This window comes from Eucalyptus grandis, chromosome 11 (genome assembly GCF_016545825.1).
Source record: "Eucalyptus grandis isolate ANBG69807.140 chromosome 11, ASM1654582v1, whole genome shotgun sequence".
Taxonomy (NCBI): domain Eukaryota; kingdom Viridiplantae; phylum Streptophyta; class Magnoliopsida; order Myrtales; family Myrtaceae; genus Eucalyptus; species Eucalyptus grandis.
In genome coordinates this window covers 36349624-36357742 of record NC_052622.1, presented here as the reverse complement: position 1 = coordinate 36357742, position 8119 = coordinate 36349624, and the positions used below count along the sequence as shown (strand labels likewise).

At 43.6% G+C, this 8119-nt stretch overlaps 1 long non-coding RNA gene across 3 annotated transcripts; it reads left to right on the top strand.

The window, feature by feature from the left end:
- Positions 1–537: 537 nt before the first annotated feature.
- LOC104438099 lies at positions 538–6423 on the top strand. 3 transcript variants are annotated; one of them, XR_005547736.1, is made up of 4 exons: positions 539–1490; positions 1893–2974; positions 3211–5969; positions 6063–6423. It is a non-coding gene; the product is annotated as an uncharacterized LOC104438099 (long non-coding RNA). The 3 variants fall into 3 exon arrangements; XR_005547735.1 differs by having other exon boundaries at positions 538–1490; positions 1730–5969; XR_005547734.1 differs by having other exon boundaries at positions 1893–5969.
- The last annotated feature ends 1696 nt before the right edge of the window (positions 6424–8119 follow it).

The window sequence follows — 8119 nt, the reverse complement described above, 5'->3', positions numbered from 1 at the left end:
TCTCGGCCGCGTCCCCTTTTCCCTTAAATATCTCTTCCTTTTTCTCTTTTTTTTTGGGGCCCACTTTGACCTACTAAAAATATTACGCTTCAAAGAGCCGCCTAAGAATGCTGTTTACGATCAATTTCTTGCTGGGCAAATAAAGAAATCCTCAGTCGAGGGCACGTCTCCTGCACTGATACATTCCATTTAGAGATGGCCGCCCATGAATCAACTGTTGAGAAGCAAATGGATGTACAAGTAAAATAAGTACTTTTTTTTATAAATAATATTACAAACTCTCTATACCATTACACTATCACAACTATTTTTACTTTACTTGCTCACCCACTCACTTCACAAACCACACACGGACACAACTTTCTGTGCACACACCCACTTACTCTCTATCACCCTACACTTACACTACACTCTACACTCACGCCACCTACTCCACCCACTCACACACTCTTAGTTGGACTTCTTACTCACGCACTCTCAGTTAGACACACACGAGAGGAGCAAGTTGCTCCTATTTATAGGATGGAAAGTCGGTGACTTTGCTGGCTGTCTACACTATTTTACAAGTATTATTATTTTATTATAGCCTGACAACTAGATTTCTTTGGAGAAGCCTAGAAGTGGTGCAGCTGAATTTTGCTAGAAAATTCTGGAGAAGGGAGAGAGAGTGGCGGTGCTCTCTTCCACATCAACCAGTTTCAGTCCAACAGGCGAGGCCATTCCCGGTCAGGTAGCTGGTCCGGTGGAAGGAGATGGCCTCTTGGATCCCAAACCGCTCCGGCGATCCTGACGAAGAAGAAGTGTCACTGAGCTCCTTTGATGAGGACGACTCCACCGTTTTAACCGAGGGCGCTACCGCTAGTACCAGGATGCCCTGGGACGATCTAGACAAAAACGAAGTGTTACTGAGCTCCTCTTTCGAGGACCGTGCATGGACAGCCGCGTTCATGGACGACGAGGAGCTCAGGAAGGCCGTAGAGATGATCATGCCGGCGAATTTCGGAGCCGCCGTCGGAGCGTCCGGCCGTCCGTACAGATACGACGTGTTCCTGAGCTTCCGTGGCGTGGACACGCACAGCGACTTCGCTGGCCACCTCCATGCGGCGCTGGACCAGCGAGGGACTGACACGTTCGTGGATGACGAGGAGCTCCGGAAGGGCGAGGAGATCACGTCGGCGATCCACAGAGCCATCGGGGAATCAAGGATCTCGATCGTCCTGTTCTCAGAGGACCACTTGTCCTCTGGCTGGTGCTTGTACGAACTGGTGAGAATCGTGTAGTGCAGGGATACGATGAGGCAGATCGTGTGGCCGGTGTTCTGCAAGGTGGATCCTTCGGAGGTGAGGAGACAGAGGGGGAGGAACGGACGAGCCCTAAATCAAGCACGAGGAGAGGTTGAAGTCGAACGGCGGCGATTTGGAGAAGGTGAAGAGGTGGAGAGAAGCACTGACTACAGCAGCGAACATCTCTGGCTGGCATTTGGTTGAACGGTAAGTCTATCATTTAGTCCTTTCTGCTGCTTCTTGACAAGAAAGTCATGCTCTGAGTAAATAAACATACAGGTGGACCATGTTCCTCCACAAGCCCATTAAAAGGAGGAATAGGAAAAATTAGGGAATTTTTTCGTTGTCTTAGGAGTGATCTGTATGTGATTGAACTTAAGGCTGACTGAATTTTTATCTGATTAATTAGGTATTCAGAAAGTTGATTCCTGTACCTTCTTTTTCAGGTATCTGATTAATTGCTAGAAACTGAATAATAATCTGGTCCTTAGTATTTGAGAAATTGACTGCTGCTCGATCTTATTGGAGATCAACTTAGGACTCATTGTATCAAGCATCTTTGAATCTCCTAAAGTATTCTCAATTGGCTCTATGCTTTGAATCCACCAGGCGGGAGTCTAATGTCATTCACAGCATTGTCAAGAGTATATGGACTGAGCTGAATCGCGATCAATTACCTGTCCCTGAAAACGTGGATGCCATGGATTCACATGTGTCCCATATGCATACTTTGCTAGACATGGAATCAAACGAGGTTTGCATGGTCGGAATTTGTGGATATGGAGGAGTAGGGAAGACTACTATCGCCAAAGCTACTTATAATGCTTTTTCACACAAATTTGAGTGTTGCAGCTTTCTTTTCAATGTTAGAGAAACTTGGGAAAAATCTGCAGATGGCCTACTTCAGCTTCAAGAGACACTTATTTCTTGGGAAACGTGGGATGATTATCTGAAGCTTGGCAATGTCCACAGAGGTACAAGCATGCTAAAGAGTAGGTCCACATTTTCATTGACGATGTGAACCAGTTGATCCAATTGGAAACACTGGTTGGAGGACATTATTGGTTTGGTTGTCGGAAGTAGAATCATCATAACGACTAGAAATGAACATTTATTGGTTGCTCATGGCGTACACAGCATATAAAAGGTTCAACCATTAGATCTTTTAATGGCTTGTATGCTCTCCAATTCAATTGCTTTCGAGGATATTTCTCCTCCTCCTGATTATGAAGAGTTTTCATATAGCGTAGTGCTTTACACCAAGAGTCTTCCATTAGCTATTAAAGTTTTAGGTTCTTTTCTTCGAGGTAAAAGCTATTTCCAATGGAAAAACACATTAGATGAATTGAAGAGAGTTTTCAATGGAGAAATCTTCAGTGTGTTGAGAATGAGCTTTGATGGTTTAGATGATTATGAGAGGGATATTTTTCTTGACATAGCATGTTTCTTCAAGGGAGAGAGTATAAGTCATACGAGAGATTTTGGAGAGCTGTGATCTCCATCCGGATGGCGGAATTGATGTTCTTATAGATAAGTCACTTATCACTATTGAGCATGGCAAGCTGGAGATGCATGATATGATTCAAGAAATGGGAAGAGAAATTGTGCAGAGGGAATCTCCTAGAAAGCCAGGGGAGCGCAGTAGATTGTGGTTCTGTAATGACGTGCTTCATGTTCTAACAGATGGCACGGTAATACATTGAATCATGATCTTTTGTTTTTGACAATATGAATGCATGTTTGGTAGGGTTACAGCCTCTTACAAAGTACTTTTGGCCTTCTATTAGAAAAGAGCGTGAATGTTTTTCTGCTGCGTAAAGATAATGGCGCGATGGTTCCATAAGATTTACTTTTTCCATATCCCACCGTGAGATGTAAGGTTTGTACTATTGACCTCTCCCCATAAAGTACCGTTGGATTTTTGCAGAAGCGTGTGGGTGTGTAAGTGTGGCAAGGGAGCTAAGGAATGAAGTGAAAAATGAATGACAGAACAAACTAAATTTTATTCAAGGACTTCTGTGGTTACAAAAGATACTAGGATTGGGATTGGGATGAAGAGAAGATTGAGAAGAAGTGTTGACTTCATCTTATTCATTGATGACTACACTCGAATGACGTGGATCTACTTTCTTCGAGAAAGATCGGAGGTTTTCTCTATTTTCAAGAACTTCAAGAATCGCATCGAAAATGCCACTTGGAATTGGGATGAAGAGAAGATCGAGAAGAAGTATGTCAACCTACCAGACATATCTCCTGCACGTGAGGAATCAACACCACAAGAAAAAAGTCAAAATTTTTAACATGGTATCAGAGCTACATAAATTTCTTCTTGAAGATATCCATTTAGGAATGCTGACTTTACATCTAGTTGATGGATCTTCCATTCTTTTTGTGTTGCTAGAGCTATGAGTGCCCGAATGGTATCAAGGCGAGCAACAGGAGCGAAAGTTTCAATATAGTCAATACTGTTAATACCTAGTTGTTGTAAGTATGCTTTTGCTCCTGTTGCTCGCCTTGATACCATCCAGGTACTCATAGCTCTAGCAGCACAAAAAGAATGAAAGATTCATCAACTAGATATAAAGTCAGCATTTCTAAATGGATATCTTCAAGAAGAAATTTATGTAGCTCTAATACCATATTAAAAATTTTGACTTTTTTCACCGCCATACAGCTGTAAGACAACTCATTTTCTTATTCTCCAAGTACTCTTGCTGCCCACGTACTCTTGATCCTTCTTTCTTCATGGTTAAGCAGCCATTGTTGACTTATTTTCAACATTTCTCATGCACGTAGACTTCTCTAGTTTGTTGACTTTAGTTTACTTCATTAACTTGACTTCTTGCTACCCACATAGTCTTGCTGCCCACGTGGTACCAGAAACTTCTCCAATGTGTGAGTCTTCACTTTTGACTTGACTTGCCTTTTCTTGCATTTCACATTCATTGTTGCCGACTTGTTCCTTCGCCGTTAAGTTAGTAGTTTCTAGATAGTTTTAGAAAAAATGGATCACAATTTCCAACACTCCCCCTTGATCCATTTTCGGGATACTCCGAACTTGTGTTATGAAGCCTCGGACGTACCTTGAAATTTCTCTTGTAGTTTGTCCCATGTCTTTTATGCCGTCTTCGTTCCACGATCCCTTGCATTCTATGATCCCTTGCATTCTCTTGTCAGAACACTTGCACCTACCTTTGAACGTGCATGACTTTTCTTCAATGATGGCCCAAGACATCAAAATGCTCTTAGTTGTAGTTGTTAGCTCGGGCTCTAGCTCTAGCTCTGGTTTTGATTTTGGCTCTAGCTCCGGCTTTGGCTCTCGCTCGGGCTATGGTCTTTTATTCTAGCTCTGGCTCCAGCTCCGGCTCTCTTGGCTCTCGCTCGGGCTCTGGCCTTTTTAGTTGAGGATGGTGAGGACAAACGCCCAAAACATCCGAATATGCCTAGCTCTGGATTCATGGTGGCTCAGTTACGGACCTGGGCGCATCTAGCTTTGATACTATGTTAAAAAATTTGGATGTGTGCATGCAGAAGCATGTTTTTGGTATTGATGATAGTTTTTTATTAGTGATATGTGCAAGTGTATGATATGGTTTATAGTGGATAGACAAGGGACAAGATAGAATAATCGAAGGATATAGAACATGGGATATAGGAAGTAGTTTCATGAGTTGAATAAACTAATTTGATGGAGGTATGGTGGAGGTCTAAGACTTCTCACAGTGGAGGGCTCACCACACACAAGGTGGAGGGTTCACCTCACACACTCAAATGGTCAATTACAAGCCTATTTATAGGCGTGAGTTACCGCCTTACTCTACCGACTTTGAGTACAAAAATTAATACAAAATTTCAGCTTACTTCTTTGTCTCTTGCTTGTTGTAGCTAGTCAAAGTACAAGTTGGACTTTGCTTTCCTTTTCTTCTTTCTTTCAGATCTTCTCGTTGCGTCTTCCTTATTCTCCATTTTTCTATTCTCTGTGGCTCCTTTTGTTGACTTTGGTTTACTTCTTTAACTTAACTTCTTGCTGCCCACGTAGTCTTGCTGCCCATGTAGTACCAAGAACTTCTCCAACATATGAGAGTCTTCACTTTTGACTTAACTTGCCTTTTCTTGCATTGTTGCCGACTTATTCCTTCTCCATTAAGTTAGTAGTTTCTAGATAGTTTTAGAGAAAATGGATCACAATTTCAAACAAATAAATTATGACAAAATCTGCAGAACTTAAATACTGTGGTTTTTTTAAGAATTGAGGTGTTTATAAAACTCATGTGTCAAATGCTAAAGTAAAAGAAAATTCTGAAAGCTAAGAACAAAAGGCACCCGAGGCACAAGCACACCAAATCTATTTATTACTAGTAATCCCTGCAAAATGTAAAGACTTAACTTGTCTACTCATATATTTGCTGCCGGGGAACTAATAAAGTGGAAGCAATAATGCTCAAGTTGGCTGCTTCTGAAGTGCACCTTAGTGCTAATTCCTTCATAAACATGAAGAGGCTCAGAATTTTCTTAGCTCACAATGTTTCCCACTCGGGGGATCTTATATACTTTCCCGCTTAATTAAGATGGCTCAAATGGCCCGATTATTCTCCACCATCGGTGCCATTCAATACAAACCTCGGGAAACTTGTAAGTTTAGACTTGAGTAAAAGCAGCATCCGCATATTGGGGAAGGAATTCAAGGTACATGCTTGCTATATTCTCTTGTCAAGATAAAAGATATAACTGTGAAGATCTTGAAATAACTACTTATAGATATCATTATTTACCGTGCAGCTTTTTAGACATTTGAGGTGTGTTACTTTCAGCCACTGTAAATTGCTGAGTGAAACTCTCGATGTATTGTCCCTGCCAAATCTTGAGAGTTTGGATCTCCAAGGGTGCACCAATCTTGTTAAGGTTCATCAGTCTCTTGAGCGTCTTGACAAGCTCATATATTTGAACTTTCTGAATTGGTCCAATCTTAGCTGTTTCCCTAGCAGTTTGAAGTCGATATCTCTTGAAAATCGGGTATTTAGAGGTTGCTCAAAGGTTTCAAGGTTTCCAGATATTCTTGTACCAGTGAAACGTCTAAGAACACTTGCACTTTATGAGACAGCCATTTGTGAGGAGAAAATATTAGATACCTTAACAGCTCCACGTCATTTTTACTTTGAACCACTCAGTAGTTGACAGCTGTCCAAGTGGATCTACGTTGTCTCAGTTCAAACCAGCGTGGGCGGAGGGCAGAGCGTTCTCTCTCCTCTTTACTTGCTCTCTCTTCCTCCTCCTCCAAAGCTCGACGCTCTCTTTGCACTCTACCTAGACACATTGAACCTTCCTGTCTAGCACTTCCTCCGACAACCGTCGCTCCCTCCCGATGATGGCCTTTCTCTCTCCACTGGACGGCCTCGTCCTCCGGGCTTCATTCTCTTGGCACACTCCTGCAACCTCTTTCTTCCCAAATCGCGCTCTTCCGATGCCCAATTTCGCTTGCCTCTCTCTGTCCCCTCTAACTTGTGATCGAGAAACAATCGCTTCACCCTCCTGTCTAATCTTCCGTTGACAACTTGCTTTCTACTCTGCTTGAAGCGCTCCCTCGAGAAGCCCTAAATCTGCGACCGCAAGGTCGATTTTATTTCCCGAGTTTTTATGTTTGCATCTTTGTTTTGGGGGAGAAAGTACTTAGAAGCTCGCTGGTTTATTGCTTCTAATTTTAAGCGCAACAATGTAAGAAAGCTTGGCCTCTCCTACCTAAGCGAACATTTTATGGATGAAAATTCTTTAGATTCTTCGACTGGCCCCATTGACTCTTTGTCCGCTGATTATGGATCTAGATGAGGTTGATTTTTTTTTTTGTCTTGAACTTATTTATCTGTGTTAGTCTTCAACTAGGGTAGCATCCTCATGTCTCTTCTTTCTACTAGGTTTGCAAATATATTTATTTCACTATTGTCATATGTTGACAACTAAATTTTGGCTAAATATTTGAAATTAAATTACATAAAAATTAGGGACCAATTTGGCCCTAACAAAAAAACTCTCGTATCACCTATGTATTAATATCATTTTTTTTAGGTTTATTTTCTATTTTATTTTCCCTATTTTCGGATAAATTAATGTTTAAAAAATTAATACTTCAAAAAAAAGGGGTCCCACAGGGGCTGGGCTTCCACGCCCAGCCCCTTCTTCTTCTTCTTCTTTTTTCCACGCGGGACCAAGGCCAATTCCCTTTGGCCCGGCCCCCTTCCTTCTTCCTTCTCCTTCCCTCTGCCACTCACGCGCGCCTTACCATGGCAGAACAGGACAGGCCGGTGGCTGAGGGGACGCGCCATCAATGCCGAGCAGGCCTCCGTGGAAAAGGTGGGAGCTGACACCGGTTCGGCCGACGGGGAGAGGCCGGTCGGCGCACCAAAGACCGGCGGTCGAGGCTCCTCCGTCGACCGGCCTCTCGCCTATAAAAGGAGGGGAAGCCGAGGACACCAGAGGACACGCAGCGAGAGATCGGAGGCCGCGAGCTCAGGACTTCCCCCGAGAGACTTCAGGGGAGGCCCGAGAGCGAGCAAGCCGAGATCAGAGAGAGAGAGAGAGCTCGTGGGCGGAGGGGGTTCTGATCCGGAGAGAGATTTGCGAGGGGGCAAGGACGAGGGAGAGCCACCGCCAGCCACCACGTCTGAGTCGCGGTGGATGACCCGTCGTTGTGCTCCCTTTCCCTCCGCGCCAAGCTCCAGTAAGAAGGCTCTGTTTTGCCCTGTTTCGAACGTACCGTGTCGAAGCTCACGGCCGTCGGACACGCGTGAGCTCCGGCCCAGGCCGTTCTTCTCAATTCTGAACCTCGGTTGGCTCGTGTCGCT